This window comes from Phalacrocorax carbo, chromosome 7 (assembly GCF_963921805.1).
Source record: "Phalacrocorax carbo chromosome 7, bPhaCar2.1, whole genome shotgun sequence".
Lineage (NCBI taxonomy): Eukaryota > Metazoa > Chordata > Aves > Suliformes > Phalacrocoracidae > Phalacrocorax > Phalacrocorax carbo.
The window spans coordinates 27,260-52,950 of NC_087519.1; positions in this window are offsets into that span (position 1 = coordinate 27,260).

Below are 25,691 nucleotides of genomic sequence, written 5' to 3' on the forward strand. Positions count from 1 at the left end.
GGGGGCCGGAGCTTAGCCACGGCCTGCAAAACACCCCGCAGCGTGAGACGCTGCGAGGCCAAGGTGGTCCTTGGCAATGGGGGCGCCTGGGCTCGGCCTCCGCCGTACCCGTCCTGGGTCTGCGTGGCGTTCCAGGGGAACGGTGTTCTCCTTGGGCGGAAGGTGGGCTGGCCGTTCGGCCGTGCCCCGGCCGTTACCGATACTGCCAGAGGCGCTCGCACGCTCTGGCCCGTTACTGCTGCGGGACCGCGCCGTAGCCGAAAGAAGAGGTGTTGTGTTTTCTCACAGAAAAGCCTCCTACGGTCAGTGGAAGAAATAACCTCCTTCCGTGGCACTGACTCTTTTCGTCCAGTCCATAGCCGGCTTTCGGCTTTTGTCTTTACAGCATTCAGTTTGCTTTCTGCCAAGCTTTCTACCTGCTGTGAAACATTTGGATGTTTTTTTCCTGTTGCTTTTTTTCCCCCCTACTTGCTCCACAACTCCCACACCAACCACCCAGCGCGGCTCGCCTTTCAGCCCCCAGACCCAGGAGCCTTGCCCTGGGACGGCCCGTACATGTCAGCAGAGTTGTTCCAGCTCTCACCCTGTCCCTACCCAGCTGAGGACGTCTGTGTCTGTGGCAGACACCCAGACACTGCCCCTGCAGCGTGGCAGTCCCCTGCCCCGTCAGTGAAAACTGCGGCAATATCGGCTAAGTTTAAAAGCGTCGGCAGGAGGTGCAGAATACGTAAATAAAGCGGCGGTTGGCTGCCGGGTACGGGTGCGATATAAATACATTTTGTTTACAGGCCTTCGTGCCTATTCAGCGTTGAACGGCACCGCAGCCCACCCACCCCGGGGCTCACGGGGCTCGGAGAAGGGTCTCTCCAAGGGCACAACCTAAGGCAGCGCAGGAAGCCCAGCTGCCACGCTCCCAGTCGCTACGGGACGCTTGCTTACAGCTACACCGACGAGGGTGCGGATGAGGCTGGAACTAGCAGAAATGCTGACTCTTCTGGCCTTTTATTTGCGGAAGGCACAGCGCGCGAGCCTCGGCGGCTCACAGGAGAAGCGTGCGGCGCTGCCGGACTCTCATTCTCAGCTCACGTACTACTGCCAAAGCTCCTGCCCTGTGCTGTGCCAGATGCCGGCTGGCGTGAGCACCTGGGCTCCTGAGGGACCCCCTTGTCCTGAGAGCCAGAGGTACTCGCTTCCCTTTGCATGAGGCCTGTAGGAGATAGACCCTGCAATTTAAAAAATCTGTATCAAACGTGGCAGACTCAAAGGGGGGCATTTTAAAAAAGGCAGGTTTGTTTTCTTTTTTAACTTTACGATCTACAGCCTAGCAAAGAGATCCCTTTCAGTGTCAGTCGCTTGGCCTTCTCCCCTACTGACGAGGTCCCAGCCTCCCGGTGAGATCTCGCTGGAGATATTCTCAGTTTCCCTCAGGTACGGGGCTGCCCTGGCCCGAGGCCAGCGAAGAAGCTGACTTTGCCCGTGCCTGAATCAGCAACACGTCCAGCAGGCGACTTGCAGAGCCCAGGGAACCCTCGTAAAGAGGTCTGGGGGTGGGCCGCGCCACATCTGCGGCATCGGCCGTGGGAAAGGACCGGCGCAGTAAAGCAGGTGGGTGAAACCGCGGTCCGCGCCAGTACGTGCTGCTGCCTGGGGCATCGCTTTGCTGCAGGTCAAGTCAGATGCTCTCTGTAAGAGTCAGTCAGGGCAAAGGCAGCAGCAGATGTCTTTTCTGCTCATTTTAACAAAGGCTGGACGGAGCCCATAGAGGAAGGCACTACGCGTCTTGCTGGGTCTGTTTGCCTGCCTTCTCGTAAGCCGTCGCAGAAACTTGCACGAGCAAAGCCTGTGCAAGCTGATGACAGCCACGCACGGTTGAAGAGGGAGCAGACGGTGAGAGCAGAGGTGCGCGCTCAGGCTGTGCGCTGGAAGCTAATGCTAATGCTGCAAAATAAAGAGTGGATTTTCTTTTTTGGGTTTAGGTGAGCGCTAAACATGACATGTGCGTGTGTGCGTGTGTCTCTCGCAGGTTTTTGTCATACACCCCACCCCCCCGCCCCAAAAAAACCACCCGCACATGCCACGCGTTAAACAGTGGTTTTCCATTGTACTTAGACGTGCTTACATAGGTGTGTTGGTTTTTTCTTTTTTAATGCAGAAACAGCAATATGATAGATTTAATACAGCTAGCAATTAGATGGGTGTAGCTTTAGAGCGTCGGCTGTTTACAAAGCAACTGCACACCTTCTTTAACTCACAGTTTAAACAGGTAAACTTGCAGTGCATCACACGTGCTTTGTACAGTCACGGTCCACACGGCAGGCCAGATGCTTCACCCTGCCTTGTCCTTGTTCCCCCGACTCCGACGGGACCGCCGAGGCCATCCTGGGGACAGCGCCGCTTTCTAGCAGCTGGGTTGCTTGCCTGGACGCCCCACAGACAAACAGTCATTTCCCCGCTGAACCTCTTCTCAAATATTTTCCTAGCCCTGCAGGCCCCAGGTCCTTTGGTTCATATTTCCTTTTTTCCGGGCTTGATGCACAGGACCGACGATTTCCAGAAATAGAAACAGAGGCTGATTCAGTCCAGGCTAAACATTCTCTGACCTAAACCAAACTGCCTTCGAAGAGATAGCTGTACTGTAGGCACCACCTCGGGAACAGAAGTTGCCCTGTCATTAAAAAAAAAAAAAAGAAGAAAAACAAGGCATTTCAGGCTGAGGAGGCTGAACGGTGTGCTGGGGGCAGTGGGGGGTTGGAAAGAAACAGTTCAGACGATTAGAGTGAGCTTAGCGTTGCAAAGCGTGCCATTATTTTTAATTTGGCAGTCAGAAGAAAATAGATTCTGACACTGATTTCCTGCGTGCTGCGGGAGTTCTCTCCTCAGCATTCCTGTGCACCATTTTACTTTTGTGTCCCGTCCGCTTCGCTTTTGCGCTGTAGCTCTCCGGTTCTAGCTACGCTTCCCACCACCCCCATTACGCTTTGACAAGCCCAGCTCTCACTGTGCTTCCCTTCCCTTCCCTTCCCGTATGCGCGTGCAGGGAAAAGCCCGCGCGTCTGCCACTACAGGACACGCTCTGGGGGGCAGGAGAGATGACGACGCTCCCTGACAGAGGACACAGCTGAGGGGCGGTCCGCCGGGGCCGGGGAGATGGCAGCACCTTCCCTCAGCTGCCCCATCCGAGCACAGGTGCAGGTGCGCACTGAGGAGAGACAAGCAGGCAGGAGCCGCAGAGCGAGAGAGAAAATAAAATTCACGGGTGGGTGCTACTTGCGTCTCATTTTTAGCGCAAGACATTAATTCTCAGCACATTCTTGGAGCTGCCCCTTTGGGACTCACGGAGAAGAGGGAGGTTGGCCACGCGGTGCAGCCCAGCTCTGCTTCCCCTAAATGGTTTTACTGTTCAGGTGTTGCCCTAATCTGGCCGGTACCCCCGCAAAGAGTTTGGGATTTCTGCTGCCTCTCCGGGCCAGCCACAGACCCTGACTTCATCGCAGCGAATGACCCTGCACTCGTCAGAGCGGTTGCCGAGTCACATCCCGCTGCCTTCCCTGCAGAACTGGAGACCCTTTTTCAGCCCTTGCCCCCTCTTCTCTCAGCTCGTCGCCCGTCCCTTTACCAGTGCCGGCACCGATCCTGCCTCCAGCTCGCCCTGTCCCCACCTGCGAGCGCCCAACAGGAGCTAAATGTCTCCTCAAGGATGCACGGAAGAGACGCGCAGGTAACCCAGCACAGACCCCCTGCAAACATCTTCTTTCCATTTGCTTTCCTCTCCTGACACGAAGGGATGACTTAGGAAAAGCGTACTGCTCGCATTTCACCTGCACCGCTTCTACTTTCACTCTCGCTCTCCTTGGCAGTAATTAATAGCGGGGGCGGGGGGGGCTGGGGCATTCCCCCAAAGCGGCTGCGGTTACATCCGGGCGGTTGTGGCACTCCATTAGCTTTGTAATTTTTAAATCTAAATCTTCTGGAATTGTTAGTTCTGGTCAGGAATCACCCGTACCTGCAAATTTTCTTAATAGCTACGCTTGAACCCAGCCACTGTTTAACAGCTCACCTTTATTTCTCTTCATTTAAGAACCCAAAGCTTCGTTTACTGCTTGGGTTGGAAGCAGGAGCTGTCGCTGCCTCCGAACTTTCTAACAGCCCTGTTACAATTTCAGTACTACCCGCTCCCAATTTAGCTTTCCGGGTCGATTTTCATTCTAGATTCTAAAATTTCCTTATTTTGTTTCTGATCAGGAGTCATTAATGCCTGCAGTTGATTTAATAACGGCTGCATTTAGATTGAGCTATTAATGACTCGCAACTCTATTTATGGCATAAAAAAGGACTGCCTTTATTTTTTTTAATTACAGATTAGGAATAATGACTGCCTGGTTTGTTCAGTAATAGCTGCGATTAAATTGAGTCACGACTCCTCCCTAAATAATATGTGTTTATTTGCACTCCTACAATTTAACCTCCCCTTCACCGGTCAGGGGCACCGACAAGTGCCCGCGCGTACCTCCGCGCCCCCTGCGCCGGCTCCCCAGGGAGCAGCCTCGTACCCTGACCAGAGTCTGCAGCGGCCCGTTGTCGGCCCAGCTCCTCGCCCTCGAGCGGCGGATCCGCTGCTGCCCAGAGGGGACGGAAACGGCGCGGGGTAAATGATAATGTGAAATGATAAACGAATAAAATGATCTCACAAGGGGGAAGAAAACCAGCAAAGCAAAAACCAAACCCCAAACAGAACACCATACCACTAAACCGTCTCACCGCCCCCTCAGCGCCCAAAACAGCATCCCGGGAGAAAAAAAGCAAAGCAGGCCACAAGGGACCTTTCTAGTACAGCTGCTGCCAAAGAGCGCCAAGCTCTGGAAGCCTTACCTCAGGCAACGCCTCCGCTTCTCTAAGCGCCAGAGCACGCCTGCCCGGGGGGCTGAGACAGCCCCGGAGCTGCGACCGCCCGAGGGAACACGGGAGCCCCGGCGCCAGAGGAGCCCGGGGGCAGCGAGAGCTGCCCGAGCCCCGGCTGGGGCTCTTCGACCCCCGGGCCCCGCCCCCGCCCTTCCCACAGCGCCCCGCGAAAGGGGCGGGCCGAGCCCCCCGAGGGGGGAAGGCCCCGGGAGCCGTACGGGAGCCGCCTGGAGCTCCCGGCGCGGGAGGGGGGGGGGAGAGAAAACACCCACACCGAGCCCCCCCCCCCCGAGCGGAGCAAACACAGGCTCGGGCCGTTGCCGGGGGGCGGGGCCTGTCGCTAAGGGGAGAGAGCCGGCACCGCCCCCCGGGCCGTTGCCAGGGGGTGGGGCCTGTCGCTAAGGGGAGAGAGCCGGCACCGCCCCCCGGGCCGTTGCCAGGGGGTGGGGCCTGTCGCTAAGGGGAGAGAGCCGGCACCGCCCCCCGGGCCGTTGCCAGGGGGTGGGGCCTGTCGCTAAGGGGAGAGAGCCGGCACCGCCCCCCGGGCCGTTGCCAGGGGGCGGGGCCTGTCGCTACGGGGAGAGAGCCGGCACCGCCCCCCGGGCCGTTGCCAGGGGGTGGGGCCTGTCGCTAAGGGGAGAGAGCCGGCACCGCCCCCCGGGCCGTTGCCAGGGGGCTGGGCCTGTCGCTACGGGGAGAGAGCCGGCACCGCCCCCCGGGCCGTTGCCAGGGGGCTGGGCCTGTCGCTAAGGGGAGAGAGCCGGCACCGCCCCCCGGGCCGTTGCCAGGGGGCTGGGCCTGTCGCTAAGGGGAGAGAGCCGGCACCGCCCCCCGGGCCGTTGCCAGGGGGCGGGGCCTGTCGCTAAGGGGAGAGAGCCGGCACCGCCCCCCGGGCCGTTGCCAGGGGGCTGGGCCTGTCGCTAAGGGGAGAGAGCCGGCACCGCCCCCCGGGCCGTTGCCAGGGGGCTGGGCCTGTCGCTAAGGGGAGAGAGCCGGCACCGCCCCCCGGGCCGTTGCCAGGGGGCTGGGCCTGTCGCTAAGGGGAGAGAGCCGGCACCGCCCCCCGGGCCGTTGCCAGGGGGCTGGGCCTGTCGCTAAGGGGAGAGAGCCGGCACCGCCCCCCGGGCCGTTGCCAGGGGGTGGGGCCTGTCGCTAAGGGGAGAGAGCCGGCACCGCCCCCCGGGCCGTTGCCAGGGGGCTGGGCCTGTCGCTAAGGGGAGAGAGCCGGCACCGCCCCCCGGGCCGTTGCCAGGGGGTGGGGCCTGTCGCTAAGGGGAGAGAGCCGGCACCGCCCCCCGGGCCGTTGCCAGGGGGCTGGGCCTGTCGCTAAGGGGAGAGAGCCGGCACCGCCCCCCGGGCCGTTGCCAGGGGGCGGGGCCTGTCGCTAAGGGGAGAGAGCCGGCACCGCCCCCCGGGCCGTTGCCAGGGGGCGGGGCCTGTCGCTAAGGGGAGAGAGCCGGCACCGCCCCCCGGGCCGTTGCCAGGGGGCTGGGCCTGTCGCTAAGGGGAGAGAGCCGGCACCGCCCCCCGGGCCGTTGCCAGGGGGCGGGGCCTGTCGCTAAGGGGAGAGAGCCGGCACCGCCCCCCGGGCCGTTGCCAGGGGGCGGGGCCTGTCGCTAAGGGGAGAGAGCCGGCACCGCCCCCCGGGCCGTTGCCAGGGGGCGGGGCCTGTCGCTAAGGGGAGAGCCGGCACCGCCCCCCGGGCCGTTGCCAGGGGGCGGGGCCTGTTGCTAAGGGGACAGAGCCGGCACCGCCCCCCGGGCCGTTGCCAGGGGGCGGGGCCTGTCGCTAAGGGGAGAGAGCCGGCACCGCCCCCCGGGCCGTTGCCAGGGGGCGGGGCCTGTCGCTAAGGGGAGAGAGCCGGCACCGCCCCCCGGGCCGTTGCCAGGGGGTGGGGCCTGTCGCTAAGGGGAGAGAGCCGGCACCGCCCCCCGGGCCGTTGCCAGGGGGTGGGGCCTGTCGCTAAGGGGACAGAGCCGGCACCGCCCCCCGGGCCGTTGCCAGGGGGTGGGGCCTGTCGCTAAGGGGAGAGAGCCGGCACCGCCCCCCGGGCCGTTGCCAGGGGGCGGGGCCTGTCGCTAAGGGGAGAGAGCCGGCACTGCCCCCCGGGCCGTTGCCAGGGGGCGGGGCCTGTCGCTAAGGGGAGAGAGCCGGCACCGCCCCCCGGGCCGTTGCCAGGGGGCGGGGCCTGTCGCTAAGGGGAGAGAGCCGGCACCGCCCCCCGGGCCGTTGCCAGGGGGCGGGGCCTGTCGCTAAGGGGAGAGAGCCGGCACCGCCCCCCGGGCCGTTGCCAGGGGGCGGGGCCTGTCGCTAAGGGGAGAGAGCCGGCACCGCCCCCCGGGCCGTTGCCAGGGGGCGGGGCCTGTCGCTAAGGGGAGAGAGCCGGCACCGCCCCCCGGGCCGTTGCCAGGGGGCTGGGCCTGTCGCTAAGGGGAGAGAGCCGGCACCGCCCCCCGGGCCGTTGCTAGGGGGCTGGGCCTGTCGCTAAGGGGAGAGAGCCGGCACCGCCCCCCGGGCCGTTGCCAGGGGGCTGGGCCTGTCGCTAAGGGGAGAGAGCCGGCACCACCCCCCGGGCCGTTGCCAGGGGGCTGGGCCTGTCGCTAAGGGGAGAGAGCCGGCACCGCCCCCTGGGCCGTTGCCAGGGGGTGGGGCCTGTCGCTAAGGGGAGAGAGCCGGCACCGCCCCCCGGGCCGTTGCCAGGGGGTGGGGCCTGTCGCTAAGGGGAGAGAGCCGGCACCGCCCCCCGGGCCGTTGCCAGGGGGCGGGGCCTGTCGCTAAGGGGAGAGAGCCGGCACCGCCCCCCAGGCCGTTGCCAGGGGGCTGGGCCTGTCGCTAAGGGGAGAGAGCCGGCACCGCCCCCCGGGCCGTTGCCAGGGGGCGGGGCCTGTCGCTAAGGGGAGAGAGCCGGCACCGCCCCCCGGGCCGTTGCCAGGGGGCGGGGCCTGTCGCTAAGGGGAGAGAGCCGGCACCGCCCCCCGGGCCGTTGCCAGGGGGCGGGGCCTGTCGCTAAGGGGAGAGAGCCGGCACCGCCCCCCGGGCCGTTGCCAGGGGGCGGGGCCTGTCGCTAAGGGGACAGAGCCGGCACCGCCCCCCGGGCCGTTGCCAGGGGGTGGGGCCTGTCGCTAAGGGGAGAGAGCCGGCACCGCCCCCCGGGCCGTTGCCAGGGGGTGGGGCCTGTCGCTAAGGGGAGAGAGCCGGCACCGCCCCCCGGGCCGTTGCCAGGGGGCGGGGCCTGTCGCAAAGGTGGGTGGGGCCAGGTGGGTCAGCTATCAGACCGCCTGCCCGCCCATCGCCGGGGGCGGGGCCCGTTGCTAAGAGCGTGGCGAGGAGTATCAGCACCACCCTCACCGGGCTATCGCAAGGGGTCAACACCTGTCGCTAGGGGCTGTGGTACACGGCTCCAGCCCCCACGGTGCCGTCACCAGGTAGCGGGGGGGGGGTGTCACTAAGTGGCGTGGAGAAGTGAGCGCGGCGAAATGTCGCTACAGCCCGTGCACGGCTGCTGGCTGCAGTACCGCGGTTTGGTCGCACGGTGGCGGTAGAGAGCTAAAATGGCGCCACTGCGCATGCGCGGCTGCCCGCCTGCAGTACCGCGCCTTGGTCGCACGGTGGCGGTAGAGAGCAGAAAAGGGCGCCACTGCGCATGCGCGGCTGCCCGGCTGCAGTACCGCGGTTTGGCCGCACGGTGGCGGCAGAGAGCAGAAAAGGGCGCCACTGCGCATGCGCGGCCGCCCGCCTGCAGTACCAGCATCTGCTTGCACGGCAACAGCAGCGGCCAGAGGAAAACTTCACCCTCGGGAACGGGCGGCTTCCCGTCTGCCGTACCCGGTTTTGATCGACCGGTGACTGCCGCGATCGGATAAGGGGCGGGTGGAAATCTCTACCAGGGTAGCGGAGCTCCCGCCTGCAGTCCCGGGGCTCGGTCGCTCGGTGAAAGCAGCGCGCAGAAAACAACAGGTGGCCAGTGCGCATGCGCGGCTGCCCGCCTGCAGTACCGCGCCTTGGTCGCACGGTGGCGGCAGAGCTAAAATGGCGCCACTGCGCATGCGCGGCTGCCCGCCTGCAGTACCGCGGTTTGGCCGCACGGTGGCGGCAGATAGCAGAAAAAGGCGCCACTGCGCATGCGCACTGTCCTCCCGCCTGCCCCACTCGCCCCCACCCCACGCCCGAGGGAGGAGAAGCAGCACAAACCCCCTGGGGAAAAAGGTCCCCTTTCCCACCCCCACACCCGCCCGGAGTAAGCCCCATCAGTTGCTGTAGGCCTGCGGCATCAGGGCTGGGACAGGGAGAGCAGCAAGTCAACACGTCCTGGAGGGTTAAAGAAGAAAATCCATCAGGGGAACACAGCTGCCCCTCTGAAGGCAGGCTGCCCGGGGTGAGGGGGGCAGCTGTGCGTCGGGGCACAGGGCAGCCAGGCAGACCAGATGCCAGCGGCTGCCCTGCAAAGGAGTTGTGCGCTGCTGAGCCTTGGGCTTCGTTGGCTTGGCAGCGCCTTGCCTCGCCACTGCTCATCCTGCGTAAGCACGAGGCTTCAGCGAGCACAGAACAGGAGGCCAGGGGAAGCGGGGGGGAGGAATGTCACCGGGGAAAAAAAGTCATGCAGGGGGGCCATCTCAGGGGACAGCGTCTGGGAGGGCACAGACACACGCAGAGGGAGGGCGGGGGAGGAGGCGGACACTGCCGGACAGGGGCATGTCTGGGCAGACACGCCATGGGGAACATGCATGGGGATGACTGACACCAGGGGGGTCCCCCCAGGATAATCCACAACGGGCAACTCACCTGGGCTTACCTGCAGCAGATGATCCGCTCCAGATAACCGACCCACTCCGGAGAATCCATTCCGGATAAGCCCCAGCAATGCCCCTCAAACTGCTGCTGTTTCACCCCAAATTTTCCCCAATTTGGGGTTTTTGGGGCGGTCGTTTGGTGGTGGTGATTTCTGTTTGGATGGCTTGGCTTTTTTTGTTGTTGGGGGTTTTGGGGGTTTTACCTTATGGAAAAGCAAAAAAAGCCAAAGGAACAAAGTTGGGATTGCTTTTCCAAACGGTTCACTTCTGGGTCTCTTTGGCCCTTTCCACAACAAAGAAATCGGTGATTTTTGCTCCTGGTTTTGTGCATGAGAATGGTTAGTGGGGTTCCAACCCATCCAACCCCCCACCGCTTTTTTCCCCCCCCCCTTCCTTTCCAGCTGCACAAACCCAGCAGGAGTGGGCTTTCCCAGGAGCCCCCAATTGTTTTCTTTCCCCCAAACCTGTTTGGGTGTTTTGCCTGTTTGGGGTTTTTCACCCCCCATTGCAGACCCAGACTTGGGGGCTTTGGGGTGTTTGTCTGCCCTGGCAGCAGCTCCCAGGCTGCCTGCGCAGCCCCAGAGGGGGAAGTCCCCATCTGGGGGAATCGGCCCCAAATCGGGATGGGAGAAGGAGAACGGGAAAGGGGCAGCATTTGAAAGCGCTTTTGTGTCTTCAGTTGATTGGGGGGTGGGGGTGGGGTGTGTGTCCAATTTTTAAATCCTCTCTATAAACATCTCTGTCAACATGGTTTCTTTGCATTTTAAAACCTTATATAGCATAGACATTTGCACTTGTGTGTCTACTTACACATCCTTACAGAGTACATCTATATTTTATATATACTATCTATTTTACATTTACATACAACACCTGTTTAGACTTAGCTATTAAATTTACACTTACACCTACTTAGGCTATTTACACTTACACAGCATATCTATTTACACATACCTGTTCAGACTTCCATATTAACACGTATATAAACCACCTATTTAGGCTAGCTATCTGCTTACTTACCCTTTGACACTTCAATCTTTTTCGACTTCTCTATTTAGACATCTACTTACAGTTATACCTAGGCTTATTTCACTCTATATAACCTCTATTTAGATTACACATCTGCTCAGACTATGTAACACACACTAAGCGTAGATGCTCGCTCTAGTCAGACTTTCTTCTGCTTTGAATTCCTTCATCTATCCTTTTTCTTCATTTTAAACTCCTTTATTTTTTAATTTAGATATTTAGACAGTCGAGTTACTTTTGTGGTTTAAAACCCTGTATCTCAATGTAGAATTTTTGTATCCTGAAATCCGTTATATAATATAGGAGAGAGAAGTTCTTATTTTAAAATCCCTTTATACATCTATCAATTAATATGACATGTCAATATATATAAAATAAGAGGTTTTTGTAATAGCCCCCCTCAATTTTCAGGCATTTTGGGGCTGCAACCCCCCTTTTTGGGGGGGAACCCCTACATGACGCCCCCACTCACCTGTTCCTCTGACGCATTATCAGCTCCCCCAGTGACACCGGGGCGCCCCGCATGACATCATCACACCGCCCCCCCCCCCCCCCCCCCCAATTTTATTCACCCCCAAGAAGGGCACTAAACAAGGGAATCTACTCCAACCTGCAGCTCATTACTTTAATAGTGCCATTTACAAAGGTACACACACACACACACACCCCACCCCCCAGAAAAGGGGGAGCTCTGCTAAAATCTAAAAGGTGGGGCAGCCCCCCAAACAGCTGCAGCCCCCCCAGCCCCTGTCCGCAGGCTAGCGGCCGCCCCACGGCGGAGCGGGAGCGTGCCAGAGGACGGTGTCACGTCTCTCTCGGGCTCTGCTCGGACATGTTCCCGCGCTGGGACGGGCTCCCCGGGGCGACAAACAGCCCCGGCCCCTGGGGGCCCCGACTCTCCCCACCAGGCAGCCCTCGCGGCCGCACCTGCGGGGCACCCGCTGGAGACAGAGCCGGGAGCCCCCAGGCAGAGGGATGGCCCCTTACCTTCACCACGCTTAACGACCGGCAGGCAAACCCGGGCCGGGGGGCATCTCTTGAGCATCACGAGACACTGAGAAGACATCTGAAAAACAGAAATCCCAAACTATATTTCAGCACGTGAATAAAATAGCACAGAAGAAAATGGAGGAACTCAGTCAGCACAAGGGATAGGAAGGAAATTGAGCCGCAGCAAGATTCTGGGCAAACGGGTCACGTCAAAACACAACACCTCCTTTAAAAGCTAGAGGGACTGGAACACTTGAAAACGGTATTAAGACTAACCGATACCATTTTGAACAGATTCTTCGCGTAACACTGAACGCTCTGGCTGGTGCTGGAAAACGTCTCATCCCTTCCTTACGGCACCGCTGCGGGGAGATAACCCCGTGAGGCTGCGGGGCAAAGTTGTACCGGAACCGGAACCTCCGCTTACAGATCCGCCGCAGCAGCTACAGCCCTCACCCTGCCGCCGCACGTCTTGCTGCCTGGCTCCATGAAGCCTGAAGCGAAGCGTCAAACTTGAAAGAGTAACGTAAAAAATTAAGAATAAATCTCAGTAATGCACTTTGTGCTGAGAAGGCGGGCGCGTGTTTACGCACATCCAATATGAGCGTCTAGGCTCTGAAAGCTTTCCATTTTCCTTCTGCGTTCATTTAACTCACACAGCCGTTCACACCCGCCATAAGATTATCTATCTCCAAAATACACAGCAGCAACGTGACTGGGGGGTTTTGGCGTGTTATGGAGTCGGGAGGGACGTCCGCCCAGCTGCCCCGCCCGAGAGATGCTGCTGAACTGCCAGGGAAACGCGCATCCAAAGCGAGACTGAAATAAAATACTTAAGAGCGCTCCCTCAAAATACCGGCAGGAAAAAACCGCCCCCACCCCAACATTCAGTCGCCCCTCGTTAAATATTTACAACAAATACCTACCTGCTTAATTACACCTAACAAATCGTACGCTACATCTGCTCGGCAGTTACAGCTGAAACAGCGCAAGTCACGTCGTAAATCAGACGCTGTTAGCTTTTTTTAAACTTTCATTTATGACAGAAGAATCGGTGAGTTAAGAGATCCCCGATACGGTTTTAATTCTTTTGGGGAAAAAAAATACCACAACAAAAACCCACGCAAATCAAATCCCCAGTGTTGCAATACATGGGGCTACCAAGAAGGACCGGCAGATATGCTAATGCGTTTGGCTGTACCGAAGCATGCAGGGGAACCGTATTTTTATGGGATCTCGACTGTTACAACTGAGAACCCAAGCACTACCAATGCCATCAACATTTGGAGTATGTGCTGTGCTTGGATCTCCGCAAGGACCATTGATTTTTTCATCTTAGAAAAAAAAGCAGTACTTCGCAAGTCTTGTGCTGATGAGTTCTACTGACAAAGACATTGTCTCTAAGATGCACTCTGATGGCAAGTTCATAGAATGCAACCTCACTGAATAAGAAATATCTCAATTTTTCAAGATCTCTTCCTAACAAAAGTCACACTGTGGGGCTTTCAGATGGGCCAGATTATGAATCCTTTCACAACAAGAAACACACCAGCTAACCAGGATATTCTCGCAGTGGCCAGGTGCCTCTTCATCACGTGAAAAAAAAAACCAACAAAAAAAAACACCCCAAAAAACACCAGAGCCAGCAATAAGTATCACACGGGTCAACACAGCTCTCTTCCAGAGCACCCCCCTCATCAAAAGGAACATGCCCATCGGCTCACCTGCTCTGCACAGGTTCCAGCATCACACCCCGCTTCCGTCATCGCTTGTGGCACCAAATGTATCAACACACAGTAAACTACCGTTACGCTCGTGAGAAATCACCGCCCCGTGACTTCCTCATTACTACCCAGCTCGCTTCTAATGCTCATACGCCGTTCCAAAGACGGCCCACGTGTTACCTACAAAACTGAAGAGCTCGACGACGGACCACAGCATTCTCTGGTCTCAGATGCTGGCCGCTGCCCCACCTTCTCAGACCTCTCATAGGCACGCGGCAGCACCGCTCCGAGCCTGCCAGCGGCACCTGCAAAAAGCCAAGCGAAAAGGCACCTCCCGAGATGCTGCCCGATGCCACAGCCTGCCCGCACCGATCCCCGTCTCGCACCCCTTTCCCTCGACAGCCTCCCTCCCAGCCTACGCCACTTCCAGGTGCCGTGTCCAGCTCGCCCGCCGTCCGTAACACCCAAACAACACGCGTTGCTTATAACTTCCCCAGCAACACAACACCTCAGAAAAGAGCTGCTACTTCAGCCCACCAATCACCACTCGCCTTGCTCGACTTGCCTCCTTTGCTCATTGCTACGCTACTTCAAACCCAAACCAAAAGACAAACGCAAGGAGCAACGGAGTCATAGAGCCATCGGTCACATCTTCCCTCTATATACACCACGCACCACCTCACCCGCTTACATCGGTCCCCTCAGTTCCCCTCCGTCGCCCTGCACGACTCGTCCCTCGGCATCTCCAAAACCAATACCAAACAAGTCGCCTGGTTGCACAGCAGTACCTTAACGGTTCCTGAAGACCGACTATAACCTGCCATCAAAACAAACATATGACTTCAAACATGAAGCCCTATGCACGTACAAGCTTGAACACCCTGCAGAGGTAATCTGCTCAGCTGAACTCTAGCCGCCTCTCCCAGACAGCTACGGTCACGGCCTCCGAGCCCACAAAATGTCACGGTGATTACGGTCCTCGCCCGCTGAGGAGGGCCACTCAATCCGAGATGACGGTACAACCTTTCCCCCAACAGCCTTGGCACAGCAACAGATGAACCCTAAGCTCTCATCGCTGTGCCACCTACCCGACTCTACAGGGCCAGCAAGGCGGTCCGAGACAAACTCAAACGCACACACCAACGCTATGAGAAACGCTACAAACTGCGCGCCTCCGAGACGAGAGAACGCTCTCGGCAAACAGAGGGACAACTGGACGGAAGAGCTCGTCCAGCAACAAGACCTGCGGAACCCTGACAGTGACGCAAGGAGGCCCTAACGCGATCCAAAAAGATTAGAAGAGCGTCAGGGCCCGTGACAAGAAGTTCCTCTCAAAACTGAGAGGGAGGAGGCACAAGAAGCCCGGCTACAAGACCTAAGACTGTAAGGATGCAGGAAAGAAATCACGCTCCCTGAAAATGGACAGCAACAGAGCAGAGCTGTTCATGCATCTGGGAACGACGCCGCAGACAACTGCCCAGAAACTCCTCAAACACCAGAGTGACCCACACTTTAAACTGTAACGCAAAAAATGAGGCACCCGATGGGCGCCGGCCCCACAATTAGAACCTTGCCAGCCCCTAGGGATAGCGCTGTGCTCCTGAGAGCAAAGAGAACAAAGTCACCAGCCCCATGAGCCTCCTCACTGCGACCCAGCTCACCTGAAATGCTCCTCAAATAGCCTTCAGTCGCATCTTCCCTTTAATCCTGCACACGGACCCGCCGCCTTAGTGTGCTCTACTCAGCTCTGCTCTATCACCCTGCACAGCTCCATCTTCATCCTCTGCAAGAACAGCATGATAGAACAAGTCACCTGGACGCACAGCAACAGCTTAACCATTCCACAGGTCTTGCTTCCACGTAGGAATACCATCTAGAGCCCAACTACTGCATGCCATTAAAGGAAATACCTTCAATCAAATGTTAAGCCCCACGCACGTACAAGCTTGAACAGCTGAGAGATGCCCTCTGCTCAGCTAGCACTCTAGCTGCCTCTCCCAGACGGCTACGGTCATCCCCTCGGCACCCACAAAACGCCCCGGAAATTACCGTCCTCGCCCGCTGCCAACGGCCACTCGCTCCAACGAGGGTTGTACGGGCGTTGCCAAAACAGTCTACGCACATTAACGTTAACCATATACTCTTATTGCTGTTCTTTCCCCCGCTCTACCATTGCTACACCCCCAGGCGGAGGAGCAGCTCTGACACAGGCATCGACGTGCACGGACCGACACTGCTCACAAATACTACAAGCGACGTGATCGCGGCACCTCAGAAAATTCTCACCGAGACCACGGACTTCCGGCCCAGAGATGCCACCGGGCGAGAAGATCTGCAGGGCAGCGAGGAAGCAGCTATAGCATCCGCGGAGATGTCACGTACCATCATCACCTGCGAAAAAACCATATACCCACAACTAGGACGATGCACGAGCGACGAGCCGCTCTTAAAGACCTCAGAACGTTCAGGTGCAGGGAACAGGTCCCAGAAAAGGGCCCTGCGTATTCAGACTGCTCTTCAGCAGCAGTACTGAGGCCGCCTTAATCACCGCCGCAAAAAGATGACCTTCTATAAAGGTCTAATATTTAAGACACAAGACAAATCTATGCAGTAGACTTAAAATGCGAGAAAGGAAGCTCTCGGTTACCATTATGCCGATGAGCCAGGGCTTGCAAAACCCTCAATATTGCTACCTAGGTGCCTGCTCAGCACGGAGAACAGACACATCGAGACCCGAGTACAGGAAGGAACAAAGACAGACTACAAAATCCACACAACAGCACAAGCACAGGCAGGAACTCCCCTGCCTGGCAGATGCTTCTGTTTTGCAGAAAGGACAACACAACCTCTCTCGGCCCAAACGTGTCCGGTCTCTGAACGGTCCCCTCCACTGATTTGACAACCCCTGCCTGCCCCCCCTGCGCTTCCCGCAACCGACCGGCCACCTGCACAAAGACCGCATCGGCCCCTCAGCTTCGCTTCCAAATCCGGGGGCTCAAAAGCCATCCTTTAAAAAGGCCACACAGGCTACGTAGGATGGGGCTGCGGTCACACGGACACTCTTCATCTCCAAACGTGCGGTGCCATCACTCAGCGTCGCACCACTCAACGCCGGCCACTTCCGCAACGACAGCCTCCTCGGAAGCGCCGTGAACTTCCGCTCGCCCACGCTCTAATGAGGCTGGATGTCGTGGCCGCCGCCACCTACGGCGCCTAGAGAACCAGAGAGACAAGGTGACCGCTGCGCCTGGAAGCGGCCGCCCGCTCACAAACAATTCCACACCTCAAAAATAACCGCTGCTACAGTTTCCTGTTCATCGCTCACCTTGCCCGACGAGCTCGGGGCAGACATCCCGCTTTGCATGTAGTTTTGTGAGTCCCTTCGTTAACTAGTCACATAGGTGCTCGCACTGCACGACCCCTCCGTTGTCACGTGCTGACCTACCTTCTCACAATGCTCTGTTCGCCCCCTCCCTCCCGTGTCCGGCTCCCTGCCGTGCATCTCCACCAACAGCCACATTCCAGACTCATCCTTTCCCCTACCATGCCAACACGGCTCCCTCACCTCCCGATCCGTGCCTCCCGGGTCAGTGGCCGCGTCAGGCGCCTGCTCGCATACTCGGTCCGTCCCCGATGGCTGGGAACTGTCACCTTCAATGCCGGGCCCACTTCTGGGGAAATACGGAGAGGCACACAGATATTAGACACTGCTTTCCAAAAGCAAGAGCTCACCACGCAAAACAAACTAACAAATCGTTTTGACTGACTTGTTTGGCAACACAGAGACCCCAAAGGCAGAAATCCCAGACGAGTGACCGCACAGCCCGCCCCGTCACAGCACACGACGCCATCTGCTCGCCTTTGCTGCCACGCCTCGCTCGACTGTCCTGCTTAACCCTAGACCTATGACTTAAAGTGCAAGAAAAAGTCAAACCACGCAACACACAAAAATTACACCGATAGGGCAAACACCAAAAGCAGTACGGGAAGCAAACGGGCGTGGCTGGTGTAGTGACACACTCTCCCTTTGCAGGTAACTCACTCCTAGGCGACTCCATGAACAGCCGCGTGGAGAACCTCTCGGCAGACAGCAGCTCGAGTGGCCGCGCTGACACATACGGGGAAGGAGACTGGGCTACCGGAGGCTGCTTGCACACAGAACGCGACCATTAGCTAACACTTGAACACCCCTTTCCCAACCATCCCCCGGTACCAAGACTTCAAAAACCCCTCCTCTCCTCCTGAACTGTCAGGGAAGGAACCTCACTCCTTCCCGACAGCTCCCGCCCTGTATTTGCACCCCTAAAGCCCCTCTGTCAGCCGCTCCTCGGGAGCTGCCCTTCCCACCTCTGCCCCGCGCTCTGCGAGCACCTCCCACCTTCCGGCTTCCCGCAGACTCCGTGCTCTCTACAGGCCCACAAAATAACGGAAGCCCCGATGCTTATAATCTACGAGGGACCTGCCGCAAGCTGCAAAGGTTCTCGGGACAACGTGGTACTCTGCGGGCGATCGGGAAAGGCGACGAGCAGTTCCGTACCCCGACACACACTATGCGTTACGTCCCTGCTGCTTTCTGAAGGAAGGCTAGAGCTCCACATACAGACGCGTACAACACGCTCACCCTAACCCCTACCGCAGCATCTCAGCATCAGTCCTATTGAGAGATAACGTCAACAACTTGCACAACACACAGGCAAAACTGGTGGGAAAAATATACGCTTCTACCCTCGGCCAAGTCATAAAATTCCTGCAAAACCAACCAAACAAAAAACCTACCACACACAAAAACAAAACACCAAAAAAACCCCAGACAAAACCATAACACCCCCACAAAACCAAACAATCCAAAACACACTATTAGACCATCTTGCTACCCCTGAACATCCAACACAAACTTACTGACCCGAGGAAAAACAAAAGCTCGTACAAGTATACTTCCTAATATATATCTGCTGCTCAACTTTGACTGCTCTCTTACCTCAGCCAGAAACCTCCCCCTCTCTAAATGTCAAAACACACCTACCCAAAGAGCTTAGACAGCTCAAAACCTGCAACCAACTCAAGGAACAGTACCAGAGAAGCCCAGGAGCAGAATGAGCCTCCCGAAGAAAGGCTGGGGCTCATCTACGCCAGCAGAATGGCAAAGCAGAATGAAATCTTTTAAGAGCCCCTTCTCAAAAATTATCTCTGGTTATAAAGTAAATCATTTACTGTAAAACCATCAACCATTCGGAGTCACCTCAACGCTCTCTCTCGCTCAGTCCCTTAACAGAACTGAATCAGTCTCAAAGGACAAAAAACATGAAAAGAAACGTGGAAATATACAAGCGTATCGGGAACGGTACGAAGCAGCTAAATTAACACCTCAGTAGCTGGGACAAAACTAAATTGTAAAGGACAACAAAAAACCACCCCAGGAGACGCATCGATAAAAACAGAGGAAGGCTCTCTCTACTCACAGAAGCTCACGGAGAGACCTGAGCCAACGGTACACAGCTTTGGGGTAGCCGATACCGAAAAGAAACATACTCGAGACAGAAAACAGACTGCTGTGGAGCACAAAGGTGGCTTTGGCAAAGGTTCTGCCAGGACAAGAGTCACAGTTACAGGGAACGGACAGCGGCCGGCAGGGGAAACGCCGTCGGCGTGGCGGGGCCAGCGCGGGAAATGCCGCCCTCAGCTAACGCTGCGCTATCAAGCCTTAAGTGAAAACTGCAGAGTAGTTACAGGAGACGGGCATAAGACGGATGCTGAATATCACTTGATGGTCACAAAATCTCATGGGGATGGGCACCACGTAGCCTCGTGGACACCCCTTAGACCCAAACGCTTAACGAGAGACGCTTCTTGCCAAAATACAAGCTCGACGAGGAAAAGCCAACGGGGATGTGGGGGCAACTACCAAAATCTCAGTATGTGAGCAGGCGTTACTTAAGATGGTGCAGTGGTTCTGCCGGGTCCGTCCAACCTGAGCAACGGGTTCTAACGCCTGTCCAGCAGCGTCCATGATCTCTCTCACGGCCTCCCACATCATAGACACCTCCCCTGCCTGGGACCGCGTTTTCCATGTCCCACCCCTCCCCATCCCCGCAATGAAAATCAAACACAACAAATAAGTACTCCACTTCATCTTCTTGGCCTCCAAAAGAAGCTTCCTTCCACTGCTGAGCATCGACACCGACATCCTCATGCTGTTCCTCAAAAGCAGGCTGGCCCTCGGGTGCCCGTACTGCCAAAGGAAGAGAAAATGATTATGCTCTTATGATGAGCTCCATCATCCTCTCCTTCAGGAAATCAAATCCCGATCGCTACATACCAGAAGTTTGTGCAGGAGATGGCCGAGGCCAGCCCCATATATGAGGCACTCTGTGACCCTGCTCTCTCTTTTGGCCACAGCACCCGCCACCGGGGAGCCCCAAACCCCTTGTGACTCCCAAGGAAAACCAGATAAAACTAGTTCAAAACAACTGGCAGGTGAGAGGTGACCGACAAACACGTATAGCCCACCTCAAACCAGCCAGAGAGCTGACTACCTCCCCCACTAAACTCTCATCTTCGACAAATACACCAAACAGAACAATGTTTACGCTGAACAGAACAAAACCCTTACCCTCTGACACTCTGAAAAGGATTTGTGCACCCACAAAATATATATATATTCATGCTATCGACCGACGGACCACACTTCCTCAGGGTCAGCCCTGCAAAGACAGGAGGACGCCCGATGCTCTCTCCATAAATATAAAATAAAAAACTGAGCCAGAGCCAGGCAGAGAGAGGCGGAGAAAGAACAAGTAGCCACAGGCTACAGGACAGAGAGAGGGAGGACCAAAAAGACGGGGAGGCAGGGAGCCACTCAGAGCGAGATGGAGAAAGAAGGGGCGGGGGGACGCAAAAAAAAAAACCTAAAAATAATTTTGCAGCAGGTAAGGAAAGAGAGGGGGCCAGGGGGGAGAGACAGGGAGGGCCCAGGACGCACAAGAGAGGCAACGGGGCCCCAGTGGCCCAGGACTCACCGCGACTCTCGCTCTCAGCGCTGCTGGCACAATTTAGCCGTTCAGATGCTTCTTTCCCCTCCTCTCCGCCCTGCCTCTTCTGCAGCTCCAGACTCTAGGCCGTTCTCCACCTAAAGAGGATACACGGGTGTCTTACCGCTCTTACGAGATGAGGCTTCCTAGGCACGTAGCCTAGCTCGCTCGTGCACTACACGCCCGTACCCAACTCCCGGTTACGCGTACAGACCCTGCGGTGCACGTTGGTGGCCTGGCCCGCTGCGGGCTACGAAGGGGGATCCTTCCTCCCTCACCTGCAGGGACAGGCTCTCTCTTGCCTGCGGCAGGAAGGCAGCTGGCAGCCAGAGCGCCTTCAGTTTCTTCTGCTTTACCTTTCGTTGGCGTCTCCAGCTTCAGCCGAGGCAGCTCCTGTCCACAGCCGGGAAGGGCTCTGTGTGTCCCTTTTCGCCCCCGCGCTGCGAGGATGGCAACGCCGGGCAGAGAGAAGCCACGCAAGCCTGAGACGGCCGCAGTCAACGGCATCCCCGGGGGAAGGACAGACAACCACGTCCTCAGCACGGTCTCTGGGAGAGGGAAAGAAGAAACAGCGACCGTCATTACCGTCGATCGACCCTGGCCAAAGCCCCTCCTTGCGCAGGGGCTTCTGGACACACCGCCCCTTCCCCGCGCTACTGCTAAGGGCCCCTGCGCCGAGGGGGAATCCAGTGCGCTCGAGGGCCGGCTCGCTGCCTTCACGACAGGGCCTGGGGGCGGCCAAGGGCTACGCAGCACGCTTACGGGGAGGTGCCGGGGCTGGGGGCAGGCGCACGGGGCAAGGGGGGGGCCAGGGGAGGCTGAGCGGGAGCTCCGGTGAGCCGGGGAGGCGGCGGCCATCATCTGCGCCCTGGGCAGGGGGAAAAGGTCCTCCTCCTTTCCCTCTTCCCTTCTGTCAGCTCCCGGGGAACTCACCGCTTCTCGGGGAGCGGCCGCACCTGGAAGCCCCCAGAAATCAACATGAATCCAACCCCAAAAATACACCGCGCGTACCGTACGCGGCACGGCCGCCCGGCACCCGAGCGCCGGAACACCGCGCCTCCCGCCGCGCCCCGGCGAGCCACGTGACAGGGCCGGCAGCCACTGCGCCAGGACTACAGCTCCCGGCATGCTCTGCGCCACAACACGGCCGCCCGGCAGCCCCCCGCCACAAGGACTACAGCTCCCGCCATGCTCTGCGCCACAACACGGCCGCCCGGCAGCCCCCCGCCACAAGGACTACAGCTCCCGCCATGCTCTGCGCCACAACACGGCCGACCGGCAGCCCCCCGCCGCAAGGACTACAGCTCCCGCCATGCTCTGCGCCACAACACGGCCGCCCGCCCAGCCCCCCGCCACAAGGACTACAGCTCCCGGCATGCTCTGCGCCACAACGGGGCCGCCCGGCAGCCCCCCGCCACAAGGACTACAGCTCCCGCCATGCTCTGCGCCACAACACGGCCGCCCGGCAGCCCCCCGCCACAAGGACTACAGCTCCCGGCATGCTCTGCGCCACAACACGGCCGCCCGGCAGCCCCCCGCCACAAGGACTACAGCTCCCGGCATGCTCTGCGCCACAACACGGCCGCCCGGCAGCCCCCCGCCACAAGGACTACAGCTCCCGGCACGCTCTGCGCCACAACATGGCCGCCCGCCCAGCCGCCACACGCACCACCACAGCTCCCGCCACGCCGCGAGCCCGCCCTCCCCGCTCTCTCACCCTGCGGGGCACCGCCCCTCCCGCCGATGCACCCGGAAGCCCCACCGAGCCCTCAGCACAGCCTCGCTCTCCCCACCGCCCGCTCCGACCCGCCGCTGCCCCGCCGCAGCCCTCCTCGGGGCTTGACCCGGCACGCAGCGGCCCCCCACCCAGCCCCCGCTCACCTCCTCCCTCGCTACACTCGCAGCCCGCTGACGCTCGGCCACAGCTCCGCTCCGCCCCGCCCTCGGCTCGCACTGGCCCCCCGGAGCAGGGCACCACCCCTTTTCCAGGGAGGAGCCGGCACCGCCAGCCCCACTGCCCGCACCTGGGGCTCCTCCAGCCAGACCCCGCCCACAGCTGAGGCGCAGCAGCAACGGGGGGCCCCCTCCCCTCACCCCCACAGTGCACCACCTCCTCCCCCGGGCTCCATCACAGCCCCTTGCCCCACGCCAAGGGAGCGCAAACGCAGCCCTCAGGCCAAAGGAGAGGGCAGGTGTTGGTGCAGGCGCGCACGTAACAAGTCCCAGGAGCGATTCGTGGCTCAGGGTCCCCAACGCTCCCCCTGCCCCAAGGCCACCTCGGCCGCCGTTGCCGCAGCCGCACGGAGCTGGTGGTGGCTGGGATAGTGCTCATTTTCTCCACAGTAGCTAGGAAGGGATACGTTTTGGATTTATGCTCAAAACACCGTTAATAATGTAGAGATGTTTTGGTTCTTGCTGAGCACTGCTTCCACAGTCAGGGCCTCTTCTGGTTCTCTCAGTGCCCCACCAGCAAGTAGGCTGGGACAGCTGGGAAAGCTTTCCCAGCTAACTGACCAAAGGGATATTCCATACCATTTGACATCATGCTCAGCACACGCAGCTGGGGGAAGAAGGGGGAGTCCTTGGGGGGGGGGGGGGGGGCTACGGCATTTCTCTCCCTAAGTAACCATGACACATGACAGAGCCCTGCTTTCCCAGAGGTGGCTCAACACCTGCCCGCCGAAAAGGAGGAGTGAATTAATTCCTTGCTTTGCTTCCACGCACAGCTTTTGCTTTACCTATTAAACAGTCTTGATCTCAACCCATGATTTTTCTCACTTTTACCCTTCCAGCTCTCTCCCCCAGCCCACTGAGGGTGGAGCGAGCAAGCAGCTCCCTGGTGCAGAGTTGCCAGCTGGGGCTAAACCACGGCACGCGCTTGTCCGCGTTTGGCAGGAAAGGGACCGTCCGTCGCCTGGCTCCTGGAGCGACGGGCTGCTGGGCAGAGGGGGAGGCCACCAAAGGTGAGGAGCAGGGCACAGGACAGTAGGAAGAGAGAAAAGAAGAGCGGCAGCCAGCTGGACGGGGGCGGGGGGGCGTGTGTGCGTGTAGTGAGAAGGCACGAGGCAGGGAACAGGACGGCCAGAGAAGGACAGGGAGCCTGACGGAGGTGGAGATACAAGCAGCAGAGAGAGGGGAAGAGAGGCAGCAGAAAGAGGGGGGAAGAGCAGGACACAGACCAACAAAGAAGGAAGAGGAGCAGGCTGGAGACGCACAAAGAACCTGGGGCAGGCAGCACGACAGCGAGGGAGGAAAGAAGAATAGGGGCAGGAAGCTGGACCGAGCGCGATGGAGACAGACAAGACAAGCGACAAGAACAGGGCAGAAAGGGAAGAATGAAGCCACGGGGACAGGGAGCCGAGACAGCCAACAACGGAGGGAAGGGGCCGGGGAGGGAACACCACAAAACAAACCATGGGGCTACGTGGTACAGCGCATGAGAAGGCAGAGAATTAAGAATTAGGGACAGGGAGCCAGAGAAACAACAACAAAAAAAAACACCCAAAACAAAGGGAGATGGGGAGCAAAAGGAATCGCAATGCGTACAGAAAGGAGAGAGAAACAATTCTAAAACAGGGTCATGGGGAAGCCAGAGACAGCAAGATGGAGAAAGGACAAAAGCTACAGGCTACAGGGCAGAGAGGGAAGAATTAATGAATAGACACAGAGAGCTGGGCAGAAAGAGATGGAGAAAGGCTGAAGATCACACGGCCAACAGGGAAGAGAGAAGAGAGGGAGGAATTTTCAAAACAGGGGCAAGAAGCCAGAGAGAGGGAGAGAGGCGCAACAATAAAATGGGGACAGGCCACAGGGCGGCGAGGAGGGAATCGATGAATAAGAACAGGAGACCAAAGAGAACACAATGTAGAATGGAAAAAAGGAACAGCGGCCTACAGGGAAGGAGGAATTAAAGATCAGGCACTGGGAGGCAGACAGAGACACATGAAGAAACAAGTAGGAAAAAAAAAAAAAAAAACACACAACGGCAATGGGCTACAAAGACAGACAGAGAGGGAAGAAATAAAACATAGCAGCAAGGAGCTGGACAGAGAGAGATGAGGACAAACAAACAGCACGGTCTACGTGACAGAGAACGTGGAATTAGAACACAGAGAGGGGGAGCCGGACAGAGAGAGAGGCCGAGAGAAAAATCTAGACGGGCTACGGCGGGCAGAGGCAGGAATTAAAACCTAGGGACAGGGAGCTGGACAGAGGGAGACGGAGATCACAGGGAACAGCGGCGGGTGCAGGAAGAACAGGAATTCAAGAATAGGGAAAGGGAGCTGGACAGAGAAGAACTCAGGCAGGCAAGTAACAGTAGCAGGGTACAGAGCAGAGCAGACGAACTAAAAAGCGCGGCGGGAGCGTTGAGGCAGACAGAGAGAGATTAAGAAAAAAGTCACGGGCTACGTGGCAAAGCAGGAGGAACTCAGAAACGGGGATGGCAACCAAGGGAGAGTGAGCTGGTGAAGGATAACGGGTATTCAAAGTGAGGGACGGGGAGCTGGGAAAAGCGAGGCAGAGAAAAACAGAATCACAGAGAGAATCACACAAAGCCAAAAAAGAAGAAACTGAACAACAGGAACAGGTGTAACCAAAGCGATGAAATCAACCAACCAGAGACGGTGTTCCATTACGGGAACATGGAGCGTACGAATCAGCCCATCTGTCGATCTGCATTTTAGTCCCTAGGCGATCGTTAATGTCAGCAGAACAACAGACAACGTGCTTCTGTCAGAAAAGGATGACAAAACGCGGTTTCGTGTAGCGGACTGAGAAAACTAGCCAAGACTGCCAAGATTAAGAGCGAAGAAGGTAAAAGGCAATTCTGGCAGGGGGAGATCGCGACCACCGACTCACGGACCACCACCGAGCCTGCGCAGTGATTTACATACGGAACGAGCAAGTTTGTACCGATCAGTAGACAGGACGATAATGAATATGTATGAATACGTAAAATTTTGATCTACAAATTCTACGGGAAAGGTGTGTGAGGGACGCACGCCAGGAGGAGCGATCCCCCGTGCATCTGGCGCCGTGAATAAAGAACGCCTGCTCTTTAATACTAGATTGGTGTTGAATAGATATTTCCGATTTTACCGTGTTTTTTGGTAACAGTTTTGGCACCCCAGATGGGAACCTGCTTTTGAATCTCGACGGATCCGCAGGACCGTGGGACCTGCAGCCAGCCCCAAGGAATTCTTGGGGAGAGCTTCCGATCCCCAGGCCAG